The sequence below is a fragment of the Cavia porcellus genome, unplaced genomic scaffold (genome assembly GCF_034190915.1).
Source record: "Cavia porcellus strain 051 isolate PalLab524CR breed Dunkin Hartley unplaced genomic scaffold, mCavPor4.1 scaffold_14, whole genome shotgun sequence".
NCBI lineage: Eukaryota > Metazoa > Chordata > Mammalia > Rodentia > Caviidae > Cavia > Cavia porcellus.
Window position 1 is genome coordinate 25,599,511 of NW_026947497.1, and position 15,331 is coordinate 25,614,841.

General features: G+C 41.7%; 1 protein-coding gene across 1 annotated transcript in view; it reads left to right on the forward strand.

Annotated features, from left to right (window-relative positions):
• Nucleotides 1-12,269: 12,269 nt before the first annotated feature.
• Jade1 (jade family PHD finger 1) overlaps nucleotides 12,270-15,331 on the forward strand; it is a 65,247-nt gene continuing 62,185 nt past the window's right edge. Inside the window, exon 1 of the mRNA XM_063260766.1 lies at nucleotides 12,270-12,389. The gene's annotated coding sequence lies outside the window, so the exon portion shown is untranslated. The remainder of the gene's footprint in view (nucleotides 12,390-15,331) is intronic.

The following is a 15,331-nucleotide window of genomic DNA, read 5'->3' on the forward strand; positions in this document are numbered from 1 at the left end:
AAAAATTTTGAGATAGGATCTTCATAAATTACACAGGTTAGGCTGTGACTTGTGATCCTCCTGCCTTAGCCTCCAGGTACTAGGATTATAGGAATACCCACCATGCCTGGCTGAGGCTACTGCTTGATGCAGGATGGCAGGGTGGTCTGTTCTGTGTACTTGGCATTTGTAAGTAGCAGACCCTATCACCTTTCTGCCAAGCAGGTCTTAGCACCCACCCACTTCCAGTTGCGACCTTTCCTTGGAATTTTCCTCTTCCCTACCTGGGCCCTGTCAGCAGGGCTGATGAGGGCACAGCCCCAGTACCCAGTTACAGCCTCTACTCAGCATGATACAAGGCAGAATTTCTTGACTCTCACCCGGGGGCAGCTTATAGTCCAGTTCACAATCTGGGAATCTCCAACTGATTGACACTGCTGAGGTTTGCCTACACAATAGGGGACCCAGATTGTTTGCAGAATCTCAGGTTGACAAGACCTACCCCTTATTTTCTCTCCCTGTCTATCTTTTGCAGTCTAGACTGTACTGGATTGGGTTCCCAGTTTAGAGGTAAACCTTGCTGGCTCAGCCCTCAGAATTTGTTTGATCTTAGCATTTTTCTCTGCTCTTGTCATTCTGACATCCAGAAGACAGTCTCCCTCTGGGTCTTTGGCAGGGTGCCCCAACCTTTTTCTTTCTGCCTATGTCTGCCCCCCTTTCCCAGCATTCTCAGGAGGCCAGAAAGGATGAGCTTCCAGCAGGGACAGCTTTCCTCCTGGCCCTGACCTCCAAGGCCCAACATGAGAGCAAGATGGGGATCTTCATTACTGTGTCTGACGAGTGATGGTTGGAGTAAGGAGAAACTAGGTCAGACCCTGAGGGCCAAAATACATCAGTATCATGCATGTTTCTATATTTTCACTGGAACAAAGTTTACATAATTTTAATTGAATTTTTAAGGAGATAAGAATGAGAAATTCTACTTAACAGAGTTACTGACTATTATGTGCTAAGTACTAAACCTCTGCAAGGAACTGATACTTTCCTAAGAGAGAGAATGGTATGTTTACAAGTATCTTCAATAAAAGGCAGAAAATAGTAAATGTTATAAAAGAGGCTGAAGAGTGGAGAAACATGGGGTGAGTTCTTAATTGGTAGATCCAGAAAGGCTTTACAGAACAGCCACAATTTCTGAAGATTGTTTAGGGGAAGAGAGTGCAAGAAAGAATTAAAGACATGCTTTCTGCTTTTGAGGATTTATGATCTAATGGCAGAGGCTGACATGTTTTGTGGAAAAGGTGACATTTATGCTTGTTATGGGTAAGATCTAAAATATCCCTTCAAAGTTTTATATGGTTGGAATTGGGGCCCGGCCAGAGGGAGCCAGGTCACTGAGGGCCTGACCTGGAAGGGTATTTTCTTGTTCTTAGCTCCTCCCTTTGATCTGTGTTTTTTGGCTGTTGCAGGGAAAGCAATCTTTTCTGCCATGCTCTTTCACCAGGCTGTTTTTTTGTTTTTTGGGTTTTTTACCTTGGAATCGGCCAGCCATGGACTCAGTCCAATAAAACTGTGAGCCAAGCAAACATTTTTCTCTTTTAACTTTAGGGTGTCAGTTTTTTTTATCTCAGCAATGGTAAAGTGACTAAAACAGAAAATTGGTAGCAGATAAATAGGGTCAATGACGTGACTGTACCTGACTACATAGTTTAGAAGCCTTTGGAACTGGTTTGTAGAAGTTTGGAAAAGTTTGGAGATGCCAGCTAGGGAAGCCTTAGAAAGATATAGCAAAAATCAGTATTAAGAGTCTGGTCAAAACTCAGAAGATCAGAATGGTGATAAGAATGCAGGTAATGCACACAATAAAGGTCAGGTTTATAAGGTTTCAGATGAAAATAAGAACTGTACTACAAGCTGGACTAGAGGCCATGCTTGTTTCTTTATGGCCAAGAATTTGTTATGGCTTATACCTAGATGTCTCCCCAAAACTTCATGTAGTTATAGGTGGGACTTTTTGGAGATAAGTGAATCTAGGATGTGTGAATATGAATTAAGAGTGTGTGATAACTAAATTAGTCCACACATTGGTTTAGCACAGTTCTGAGTGTGGATAATGGGAAGGCCCATGCTGGGTGAAGGTGACACCAACAAACAGGCGTGTAGCTGGATGGAACAAAAGGGAAAACAGAAGAAAGGCTTTTGTTTCCTGCTTGCCCTGCCATGGACTGTTTTTTTCTCCTCCATGCCCCTCTGCCACACCTCCTCGCTGTGGAGCCAGTTGATTATGGACTGAAACCTCTACAAACTGAGATCTAAAATAAACATTTCCTCCTATAACATGTGGGTTTATAGAGATTTCAGGTATTTTGTTGCAGCAACAAGAGAAGTAGCTAAGACAGATTTTGTCTATGTTTTGCCTATATCCTAAGACTAAATTTAAAAGTGGCAGGCTAATTGATCTGGTGAAGGAAATTTCAAGGTAACCCAAAGTTTAGGGAGACTGCTTTTAGTTGGATTTACAGTGAGACTCAGAAACAAATAGCAGGGCCTAAAGATGTGGAAATTGTGCAGCTTGACCAGAAAGAAGGAATCTGTGAAGTTGGGGCCAAGAGACCATAGCCATTAAAAAAAAAAAAAAAAAGCCTAGTATTTGCATCAGGAAAATAGAAATTATGCCTTGAGGGCATCTAAGGAGATAACCAGACCCACTCAAGGGTGTGAAAAGGTAATTTCTTTGAAAGAGTTTGCTTTCCATGGCTCCCTGCTTACTCAAGCCATGTAGGAAGATGCAACATGAATTCAGTCACCTAGCGATCTGAGGTATGGCTGCAACCATATTCCAAGGAGGCCTGGTTAGTGCCTATGTGGTGCTGGTTTTTTAGACATATAGAAATGTAAGAGGTGTAGGGTCATGGAAACTCCTCCTCAGACTTCAAAGAAAGGCCTGAAAAGTAAACCAATGTGCCCTGAGAAGGTGATGTGTAAAGGGGAAGGGTGATGCTGAAGGTGCTGTAGATGTCAGGCATCTGGAACATCTGCTAAGGAAAACTTCAAGCAGCAAATAAACCCAGTCCAAGAGAGAAGCCATATGAACTGTAGCAGACGAGGCCATAAGGGCGAGGCCGCTGAAGCCTTTTGGGAGTTTGTATCTCACCATCAACTGTCCCAGGTACTAACCATATTTGTAGTGGTGTAAGATTTAATGTTTGACCTGTTGGGTTTTGGCCTTGCTTTGATCTGATTCCTGTTATCTCCCTATTTTTCCCTTCTGAAATGTGAATATTTACTTTGTATCATTATATGTTGAAAGTACCTAACTTTTTTATTTTTACAGAGGCTTACAGTTAAGAGAGGCTTTGGGCTTGGATTTTTCAATAATACTGGAACCATTAATTCAGTAATACCCTGTTCATGATACCTCAGTTTGCAAACATTTTGGTGTTCAGCAAAATTTTGTGACTGTTCATAAACACCACATTAGGTGACAAATACAACCACGGCCATGTTTCCTACACAAACACAAATGCAGCCATCTTCCCCAAATCTATGAAGCAAATTAAATTAGTAAATAGAGGTACCAGTGTACTTTGGTAACTCTTAGAAATGGACTAAATACATTTTACATAATGAGATGAACATGACCTTTTGGAGGACCAGGGGAAAATAATGTTATGGTTAGATTTAAATATCCCTCAGGGAGGAAAACAAAATCCTACAGAAGTCTCATGTGCTCAGAGGGGTGGCCTGGTAAAAGGGAATATGTCACCAGGAGGGTAACCTGGAAGGGTGTTTTCTTGTCCCCAGCTTTTTCCTCCAGTTTCTGCTTCCTGGATGCCAGAGACGAGCAGCTATCTTTTGCCAGACCCTTCTCCTATACCATTTCTTCTTTGGAGTCAGCCAGCCATGGACTGAACCCATAAAAACCTTGTGCCAAATAGCATTTTCCTCCTTTAAATTGCAGGTGTTGGGTATTTTATTCCAATCATGGAAAAGTGTCTAAAGTTGAAAGGTATATCCAATTTCAACAAGCAGAGCTAGAAAATATGAGAAACAAACATATAATAAAGGGTTTCTTTTTCCTCCCTTCCCTTCTTAACTGCTTTACTCACATAGTGATTATAAAAGTCATTTTCTTTCATGTGAATCCACCTTCTGACCACATGTTGTTGAGTAGTATGTGTTGATGGAATTCTGACCCATTAGGCTCTCCCTTGGTACTTTTAGAACTGCAACCATGGAGAGATAATCAATTTATCTTTGAATATTAAAGGTAAATTTGAAGTCTCCTGATGACTATGACTTGGAGAAATATAGGAAGAAAGACAGCAACAGTAATGACAGAGCAAAAGACAGAAGAGGAAGATGAAGCAGACAGGGGGAAATGTCATAGGGAGAGAATTCTAGTAACTTTTATGTCTCTGATTCTATTCATGAGGCTCAGCTGCATTTCTGCTCCTGGGTTCCCCAAAATATGCTAATATCTTTATCACAATTTGTCTTGTTCCTTAAGCTAAATTGGATTTTTATTCCATTTTGCTTTGCTTAGAAATCTCCTAAACAATTTCATTAGTTTTCTCAGACTACTGTAACAAATTACGATAAATTTTGTGGCTTAAAACAATATAAGTTTGAGGGCCAGGGATTTAGCTCATTGGCTCAAACGCTTGCCTGATAAGCTCAAGATCATGAGTTCTATCCTCAGTACAAAAAAAAAAAAAAAAGTCATGCAGGAACAATATGAGTTTATTTTCTCATAGTTTTGGGAGATAGAAATCCAAAATTAAGGTGTTGACAGAAGATTCCATGAAAGACTATTTCCTGGGCTCTGTAGCTGCTGGTAACCTATGATGCTGCTTTGCTGGTAGCTACATGACTCTATTTCTGCCTCCATCTTTACAGGCTGTTTTTCCTCTTTATTCCTCTGTAACTTCATGTGACCTTGTTTTTAGGACGCCAGTCATGGAGGTGTCTAATGCAGCAAGATCTTGTCCTAACCAATTATGTCTGCAAAAGAGCTATTTCCCAATAAGATCACATTCTCAGGTTTCAAGTAGATGTGAATTTGTGTGTGTGTGTGTGTGTGTGTGTGTGTGTGTGTGTGTGTGTGGGTAGTGGTAGGGGGAAATGGGGGGTGCTTATTTAACCCAGTATGCTAACCAGTTCAATACACAACACGGATTTGCAAGCTCAGGCTGTGTGTAGAGCCAGGTACTTGGCAACCTGGAGCGCTGGGCTGGGGAGTTGTGCTTTGCTGTGTACGCAGTGCTGGGGAGGCAACTCTGAAAGGAGAGTTTCACAGTCATAGTTTCATGGAGGATTGCTTTGGTCACTGTGTATAAAACCAATTGTAATAGGGAGGGACAAGCAAGCAGGAAATCCAGTTACACAGTCTAACAAGTCAAGGGAAAGGTAATGCAGTCTTGAATAGAGATGGAAGGTGTGAGAATGAAGAGAGAGATGAGCACCAGATACGGTACCAAATCGGAGTCCACCAGATAACCTTTATGGTGGAGTGGGAGGAAGACTGAAGGAAGGCAGGCTCAGGTACCACGTGGGAGGGAGGGAGGGAGGGAGGGGTAAATATTGTTGAATGGCTGCTGTGTGAGAGATAGTATCATCAAAGGGCTGATGCAGAGAAAGGTGAGACTTGAGGATGCCAAAGGAGAAGGCCCCCCAGAAACTGTAAGGGTGGCCACGGAGTTGGGAGTAAGCTCTCTCCACTCTGGATTACTTCCCTGAATATTACTCTGTTTGTATAATAGGATGCAGGGGATATTCTGTAGCTGCTGTCATGTCATTTTAAAAAATACTTTATATCTGGGTCCCTGTCTGAGTAATGTTTTTCTTTTATTTTAATGAATATTGCTAGATCACTTTCCTAAAAAGCTAAAGCAATTCACGTTTCCACTAGTATGGTATGGGAGTTTCCTTTCCTGGATTTTCCCACCATTAGTAGGTATTTTCACTCTTTAATTTTTTACTACTTGAAAATGTGACTTCTTTTAATGGCTACAAAACATTTCACCATGTCATCATACCATAAATTACATAAACATGTTTGCTTTGTATTTGCAGTGCTGGGGGCAAGTGTTTGAACCAAGGGCTCAAGCTTGCTAGGCAAGCATGCTACCACTGAGCTACCCCTCCAACCCTACATATAACCTATTTTAGAACCTGGTTCAGTGGCATATGCCTCTGATCCCAGGTACTTGATAGCCTAAGACAAAAGGATTGCAAGTTCTGGAGCACGCTGAGCAACTTGGTGAGACTCTGTTTCAAAATAAAAATGGCTGAGGATGTAGCTCAGCAATGTAGAATTTGCTTAGCACATGTGAAGCTCTGAGTTTAATTCCCAGCATACTAAGAAGAAGGAAAAAGTTATGACTTCAGGGCTTTGGACATTTGGATTGTTTCCCTCTTTGTTTCAAAAAATGAAGAACTCAGAAATTAGTCTTTCCTTCTTCCTTTTTTAAAAATTGTGCTGAGAATTAAATTCAGAGTGTTCACATTGAGCTACATCCTCAGTCCTTCATTATTTTTATTTTGAGACAAGATCTTGCCAAGTTGCTAACTTACCCAGGCTGGGATTGAACTTACCTCAGCCTCCCAGAGTGCTAGGATTCCAGGTGTGCACCGCCACATACAACTGTAAAGGAGCTTTTTTGTATATAAATCTTTGTCCATCCAATGATGCTTATAATTTTCTTTCTCTTTTCGTACCAGGGATTGAACTCATGACCTCATGCTTGCCAGACCGGCCCTTGTGCTACTGAGCCATATCCTGGCTATGATTATAATTTGAAAGATGACACGGGTGGAGTTTTCCTAGGTCCTCAGCTTTTCAGTTTTTCTTCCTCTCTCTCTCTCTCTCACACACACACACTTCACTGGTGATATTTAGGTGGACAGTGAAAATGAGAAAAGGAAAAGATTACAACAAATATAGATTTATTATCTTTAAATGCTATTTATCAGGCTATTCCTGGCCTTCCTCACCAACATGATCTGGAATTGCCATGAAGCCATGATCAGTTCTCTAATTTTATCTTACACATAAAATTTCTCATTTTATTGAAAGAGGAGCTACCATTGCCCATAACCTACAAGAGCAGCTTGACTCTATTTTCATGGATGTAGAAATTCTGAAAACCATTGACCTTTTTGAACTATGATGAGCCTAGTATGAGATCTGTATCTTTATCCCATGAATGGTTTATAATTTATGGCTGGATAAATAAACATGCTTTTCTATATTCTTTTTTTTTTAAACTTTAGTTATTAGAGTTAGACTGCTTCGATTGCAGAATTCTCACTTGAGCAAGGTTTTTATGTAACATTATTCATATTCTCGGCCTTGGATGCCAATTAAGTCTCTCAAGCCTAAAATTGCTTTGTTTGCTTTTTGGAGAAATCTGCCCACCTTACAGACCTACAAGTTAAACTCACCAGCTTGTTTCCCTGCCCCCCTAGAGAACTTTGCTCTGTTGGCTTCCTGCCAGCTCTTATTTTCCAATTGAAATAGCTCAGTTTCTCTGTTTCTAGAACATAGAATTCATTACCCCTGGATCTTTGCCAACAATGTCCCTCTCATGTTTTTAAAACTAAGATGAATGTTACAGAGTGACCTAGTGGGTCAACGAGCAGTCAGGCGGTAATATATTAGATGTGTGCATGGATGCTCGCTCTGGGTAGTGAGGCGGCTCGGGAACGGTGGGGAGCGCACCTGGGGGACCGAAGTGGAGAAATATGGTTAGGTAAGACTTGGCTGATGTGAGGTAAGACTTAGATTCCGCCTTTTCCCTCGGGTCCCTAGTGGCTTTCTACCACAGAAGTGGCATCGTTGTTCATCCATTTGGGTGTTTTGAGTAGAAACCAGAAAGCCAGGTGACAGAATATTTATAAAAGCCTGTAAGAAGAGCCAGCCTACTTTTTTTTCCTTTTTCAGTGCTTATTGTTTGTCTCTCCACCTCTGCAATTCTGCTTATCCACTTGTTTCGACTAGTACTTAAAGGGCGTGCTTTACTGCAGCAGAACAGAAGTCTTAGGAATATATATATCAGCAAAACCTACGGCCAGATTAATTTTCCATAGGAAAGTTTTTTTAACATTTAAGTTACTTTCTAGAAATATTTCAGTGTTTTTCTTTTCTAATTGAAAATAGATGTGTATATATGTAAAATTAAACTTTTAATTTTAAGATAATTATAGATTCACTTGCCATTCTAAGGACAGCCTGTGTGCTCTTTACCCAGTTTTCCTAAAAGCAGCGTTTTTCAAAAACTAAAGTTCAGTGTAACAAACAGAATATTAACACTGATAAAGTCAAGATTTATAAAAATCCTACAGCCACAAGGGTCTTTCTGTTGCTGTTTTATAGCCATGGATGCTTTTCTCCTTTCTTGACTCCTTTGTTATTCCCCTGAAACTATTCAACTATTTATCATTTCTATATCTTGTTACTTCAAGATTGTTACAAAAATGGAATCATACAGTAGAAAGCTATTTGGTATTTTAAAGATTTACTCAGTACAAGTGCCTACAGATTCATGCATATGTCAATAGTTTTTGTTTGTTTGTTTGTAGTATGAACACACTATAGTATGTTTTATCCTTCACTCATCAGAATGCATCTAGACGGTTTCTTGTTTTTGACTACTATAAGCAGAGCTGCTAGTAACATTTGTATATAGACTTTTATATGAACACAGTTTTCATTTCTCTGGAGTAAATGTGAAAAATTGTAATTGGTGGGTCTTGTGGTAGTCAGTAGTTGACTATATCTATCTATCTATCTATCTATCTATCTATCTATCTACCTACCTACCTACCTATCTGGTCTTGGGAATCAACCTAGGTCCTTGCACATGCTAGGCAAATGCAGTATCACTGAGCTACCCTGCTACTCCTGCATGTTAAGGGCTATGAAACTGCCAAACTGTTTTCAAGAGTGGTTGGATCAGTTTTATATTCTCTTTAGGAATCACTATTTTTTATTTAAGCCATCCTGGAGAGATATTTCATTGTGTTTGCAACCTACATTACTTTTCTGCTGGCTAATGATGTTGAACATCTTTCCATGTCCTTATTTGCTGGCCGTATGTCCTCTATGGAAAATGTTTTGTTTTGCTTGTTTGTTTGTTTGTTTGTTGGTCTATTTTCTAATTGAATTGTTTCATTTTTAAATTATTGATGTTTTAGTATGTTTAAATATGTTCTAAGGAACCAGGGATTTAGCTCAGTGGCTCAAGTGCTTTCCTGGTGAGCACAAGGTCGTGAGTTTAATCACCAGTACCAAAATACATAAATAAATAAATTCTAGATGGGATTTCTTTGGCAAATTCATGTTTTTGTTTTTGTTTTTTTAAATTCATGTTTGACAAATATTTCCTCTCAGGCCATAGCTTTTTTTTTTTTCATCCTCTGAATGTGGTCTTTCTTTATTTTTTTGTCTTTCTGAGACAGGGTCTCACTATGTAGTTCAGGCTGGCCTTGAGCTCACTTTGTGGCCCAGGCTGGTTTTGAATTCACAATTATTCTCCTGCCTCAGCCTCCTGAGTGTTGAGATTAGAAGTGTGAGCCACCGTGCCTGGGTATCCTCCTGACATGATCTTTCAGAAAAGTTACAATTTGAGAGTTCCAGTATATTTTTTTACCTTTTATGGATTGTGCTTTTGCCATCAAGTTTATGAGCTTTTTACCTAGTCTTAGAGCTTGAAGAACTTCTATTTTTTTTTTTTCTGAGAAGTCTTACAGCTTTGTATTTTACATACTAATCCATTTCCACATATTTTGAAGTAGCCGTTTAGGTCTTACTTGACATCTCTGCTGTCTGAAATAAATCTTAGCATGTGGAGTCCTTTTTGGGCTTATTTTCTTTGTCAAGCATCTATTGAGTGCCAACTATGACCCAAGTCACTGATATCAAGTTGTACAGACAATTCCTGATTAGTACAGGATTCTGATTTTGTAAGAAATCCATTGAGTGAGATACTTAGAAGTGTGCACTTTGGAGCTAAATAGCCTTGGTTCAAACCTGGCACAAAGTTAGAAATAACTGTAAGTCCCTATCAACTTCAGTTTTTCACATCATTCACATCTGGATGAAAATAATTATAGCTACTTCACAGCATGAAGATTGTATGTAAGATGCTTAGTAGAGTCTAGCACATGTGCAAAAAACATTCGGTAGTTATCAGTCCTCCTTACCATGCCTTGTAAAGATTCCTTGACTACCTGCCACAGTCTCTGCTTTTCTTATCTTGGCTTTTAGTAGGATTTCCTATGTCCATTTTTTTCTTCCTGGTATTACTGTATGTTTCAAGTTTCCTTTATTGTCCATATATGTTTTATAATACCTGGATTATGAAAATGGACTATTTATATTGTTGATGGAAATATAAGAAGGATCTAGTCACTCCTGATAAAAGCTTTAGTGTCATAAAAAACTAAACATGCAAGAATAGGAGGGTAGCTCAGTGACACTGCACAATACTCGTCCCCCTGTGGGCAACCTGCTTGCCGTGTCTGCTGTCTGAAATGCCATGTCCTGAGCCCTCCGTGGGGGGCAGTCGATGCCAGACAAGTGGCAAACACTCAACAACCCTCTAATGCCCCCAGGGGTGGTGATCACAATACAGTGAGTTTTGTAGAAAGCAATTTCACAATAGTCTCAGAATAAAAAATAAAAAGGGCCTCTGAATGTGTTCTACTTGCATAGCATGTATTTGGCCCCATGTTCAATCTCCAGTATGAGGGTAGGGCATATAGGGATGGGGTGGGGAGAACAGCAAAAAATGGTAGTTAAAGGATGATGGGTAGGTCGCTGAGATGGTGACGTGGCTGTGGGGGTAGAAAGAGCAGCCCTGAAGCAGAAGTGCCTTGATGATAGGTTGGCAACAGAAGCAGCGGAAGTGTCAGGCAAAGCGGAGAGTGGAGGATGATGATTTGGCTCCTACTTGGTGGTTGCTGATGGTGATGTCACTAACTGTGATAAGGGACAGATAAAGAGGCATAAAGTAGAAGTCAGATGAGTTCAGTGTGGGACACACAGAATTCGAGTCGCCTGTGGCAAGTCCAAGGGTAAGCTTTGAAAACAGCAGGTAAAGGTCAGGTGTGACGCTGAAGACAGGTTTGCGGGATCATCAGAGCGTGCATAAAGGTCACAGGTAGAGTAAGAGGCAGCCTTGGGCAGAACCCTCAAACAAACTAGCATTAAGAACCTCAGAGTAAGAAGAAACTGGTCTCAGACTTGGTCTGGGACAGAAATGATTTTGTGTGATGTAATTTACAACTCCTTCTGGGAAGCAATTAGCATTCCTGATAAAGTGTGTGAACAGTTTTCTGACAGATTTTAATAAGACTGAGAACTCCTTCTGGGAAGCTAGGGTTACCACCCAGTTGAGTGACTAGTCTCATAATCTTTAACCAGATGCTTTTCTTCTTATACCCACTCTAAACAAGGTTAGTGAACCATTCTTTTTTTCCTTATGTCTCAACCAAAAATTACTCTTTCAGTTGGGTTTTTCAAAAAGCCCCTTCTCAGGTGTTTAATTCTCATTTATCTAAGGCACTGCTGTAGCAAAAACAAAAGAATCTGCAAAAGTGTGACCAGAGTTCAGAGAGGTAAGGGAGAAACCATAAGAATGTGGGTGTTCTGGAAACCAGGTGAAAATATTTCAAAAACCAGGTCAAATAAGGATGAGAAACTGCCCTGGGATTCAGCAATAAGAATGTTAATGGTGATCTTGGCAAACACAGGTTCACGGGGTTGGTCAAGAGCATAAGTTACATTTCAGTTGGATCAAGAGTTAAGTGTAGGCCATTCTTTTAAACAGTATGGTTGGAAGCCAGGCATGGTGGCACATGCCTGTAAACCCAGTACTCAGGAGGCTGAGACAAGAAGATTGTGGTAAGTTTGAGGCCAATCTGGGCTACACAGTGAGACTTTATCTCAAAAACAAAACAAAACAAAACAGCCTGGGGACTTAGCTCAGCAGCACAAGAGCCCGCCTGGCAAACGTGAGGTCGTTGAGTTCAATCCCTCATATCAACAAAACAAAACAAAACAAAACAAAACAAAACAAAACAAAACGTGTGGTTGCAAAGATGAAAAAGAGGAAGTGAACTTTGAGGTTTATTTTTAGTGGTAAATATGAGCATATTTAAATGTGTGCAAAGGAGTCAACAGCCAGAGAAATAGAAGAACCTGAGAGAGGAGGGTTAATCAGGGACCTGGGAGGGAAGACTGGACACAGGAGGAAGGAAGTGCATCTTCTTCCTGTTTTCACAGGAAAGCAGAGAGGACAGGTCTGGAGGGAAGGCTGCCTGCATGCTTGGTCCTGGAAGGCTGAAGGCATCTCCTGCCCTGTCACCTCTGCGATGCAGGAGAATGGGGTCTCTGTGCCAGTGCTGAGGTGGGTAGCAAGATGGCGGACTAGAGACAGAAAGGAAGCTTTGACATGGACCCTGAGAGAATGGGAGATTGGTGAAGGAAATAAGGGTGATTGCGGGGCACTGGGGAAGTGGGGAGAATGAACATATGCAGGAAACAATCGGTATGGGTCTGTGATTTTCTCTGGTGGTGCTTAGGAGTCCAGACTCAGGCACCAGAAAGGCAAATACAGCTGAATTATTCTAAGACTGTCTTCAAGGAAACTACTGAAGCATTGCAGCTTCCTCTGCCCATCTTGTAACTGTTCCTCCTTAGCGTCTAGCGTCTTAGCTTCTCACTGTATAGACCCATTCGACTGAGCTCGCTCACCCCTGCAGCCTCAGTTACCTCTCTATGCTGGTAACTGCTAATCTAGCATTTGCAGACCAGTGTTTCCCCCAGCACCACACTTCTTCTGGTGTTATCTGCTTTCTGGGTGTCTCTGGCTGGCTGTCTCCCAAGCGGAACTCCTCATATGTCTGTCCTTTCTTTTTACTTCTTGAGAATGAATGGAAGCTCCAGGGTTTACCTGGAGGCCCTGAGCTCTGAGCGCGAGGCTGGAATCCACGCACTTTTGCGTTCAATCAGGTTCTCTTCACCTCTGACATCCATCAAGTCTTGTCCATATCTACACATGCTTCCTGCTACACCAGGACATGCCAAAAAAAGAGCAAACACTGAAGCAGTTTTAACACAGAAACTTAAAGCATTCTCTTTCTTTATTTCTTTCTTCCTGTTTTCTTTCTTTCTTTCTTTGCTTCATTAACGTTCAAACTAAACCCGTGGGAGGGCAGCTTCCTCCCGGCTTCCTCCTCCTCTCCCTGCTCAGCTAGAGAGAAAAAAGTGAACCCGTTTTTCATTTGCTAATGATTTGGGCTCAGGTTATAATGGGCCATTAAGGTGTTTTGTGGAAGAAAAGGGGGAAATGGAGCTTTCCGGTGCAGGGATAAACAGACCGTGGGGTGGCGATCAGGAAGACTGGAGGGGGCCTGGGCTGGTCGGAGGAGGGCTGGGGCCAGCACCTCCTGGCGCCCAGCGGGACCTGCGCCTGGTTGTCTACTGCAACTTGGCCCAGGGTCTCTAAGCCCCGAGCCACCTCCCGGGAACTCTCTGCAGCCGGTGCAGTGCTGGGCCAGCCTTGGCCTCGGAAGAGCTGGGATGGTGTAAGGGTTGGGCATGTCTTCGCCATGGCTGTGCTGTCTGCAGTCTCCGTAATCTCCCACCCCGGCCAGGCCTCCCTGTCTCTAAAGGGGTGGCTGCCCGAACTGCCTAATTGGCTCCCTGCTTAAGGTGGGCCTATCTGCCACCTTCCCAGCTAGAGTGATTCTGCAAACCGAGGCCAGGCAGTCTGCAAACATACTTTTCCAGGGCCAGGGATTTGGCTCAGTGGCATAAGCATCTGCCTGGCAAGCGCGAGGTCGTGAGTTCAGTCCCCGGTATTGCAAAAACAAAACAAAACCAAAACGAAAACCTTTCCAGCCCGCATGTTTGTGTAAACCCGCAATCCAGGGCCCTTGGAGGCTGAGGCAGGAGGGTTACATGTTGGAGTCCAGCCTGCGCAGTTTGGGACTTGGTGAGATCCTGTCTCAAAAGTAAAAGGAAAAAGGACCTAGCCACTGACTGGACGGGGAATACGTTTGCCTGCCTGGTGTTCTTAGTTTTGTTCGGGCTCTGTGTGGGCAGAACCCAGAGCCTCAGAAACAGTTCAACTCTGGCTCAGCCACGGAGCTGTGGTCCCAGTGGTCACACTGTCCCCGGTGGAACACAATAGTTGCTTGACAAATAGTTGGCTTAGGAATGCAGGAAAATTAGACAAGAAAGTTCAGAGAACAGCGTGGTGAGCGGGAGTGTGGGGGGCAGGAGTGCGGGTGAGGTGTACCCAAGGGCTTCTCTAACTTGCCTGTGGATGGGTACAGGCCACTGGTTTTTGAGTTAGCAGCTTTGCTCCTCCTTAGAAGCAAGGCCTGAGGGTGGGGTGTGGTGGTGGTAGATTACAGTAATTTTTTTTTTTTTTAGATAAAAAGAAAGGTGGAGTGACACTCCAAAAAAAATTGTTTGGCATCATTCCAGTTTTATTAAAAATGCACAGAGCCAGGTGTGGTGGCTCACCGTCTGTAACACCAGCGCTTGAGAGGCTGACACAGGAGGATCACTGTGCTTTTCAGGCCAGCCTAGACTGAATAGTGAGACCTTGTCTCGAAAGACCAGAAAAAAGGAAAACAAAAAAGAAAAAGAGAAAAATACCTAAATTATAATGATGTTTATAATAGTTACCTCCATGACTGCATTTTATTACTTTGCTTCACTGTCTCTAACATTTCAAAGTTCTCTCTGTTAACATGCATTCCTTTTAGGGAAGAGCTTTTCTTATTTTGGACCTCCTCAGCCTTGGGCATTTCCATCTGGCTGAATTAAATTATCTTGTCCCATTTCAGATTTGTTGCTCTTTGACATGTTAAATTACATTGAAAGTATGAAAATCGACAAAATTAAAGCAACCAAAATAAAAAATAAGCAAAAAGAAAAAAAAAAAAAAAAAGAGGAAAGACTCTCAAGAAGAAAAAAAATAATGCACCGGCTGGGAATTTAGATCAGTAGTACAGAACTTGCTTGCTTAGTGTGTGTGAGGTCCCGGGTTCCAGCTTCAAAATTGAAAAAAAGAGAAAAAGAAAAGAAAAGAAAAGAAAAGAAAAAAGAATGTCGTTGGTGGTGGCCACACTAACAAGAAAGTATCATATTGCCTAGCTAGACCGGAAACTCTAGTGCCAATCTCTTATCATATCCCTTCTTTTGTTAAATGTGGTCCACAACTTTCCTTGTTCAGAATTGTATATACTCATGTCTCTTTCTTTTCTTTTCTTTTTTTTTTTTGTCTTTTTGAGACAGGGTCTCGCTATGGTGTTCAGGCTGGCCTTGAACTCACTT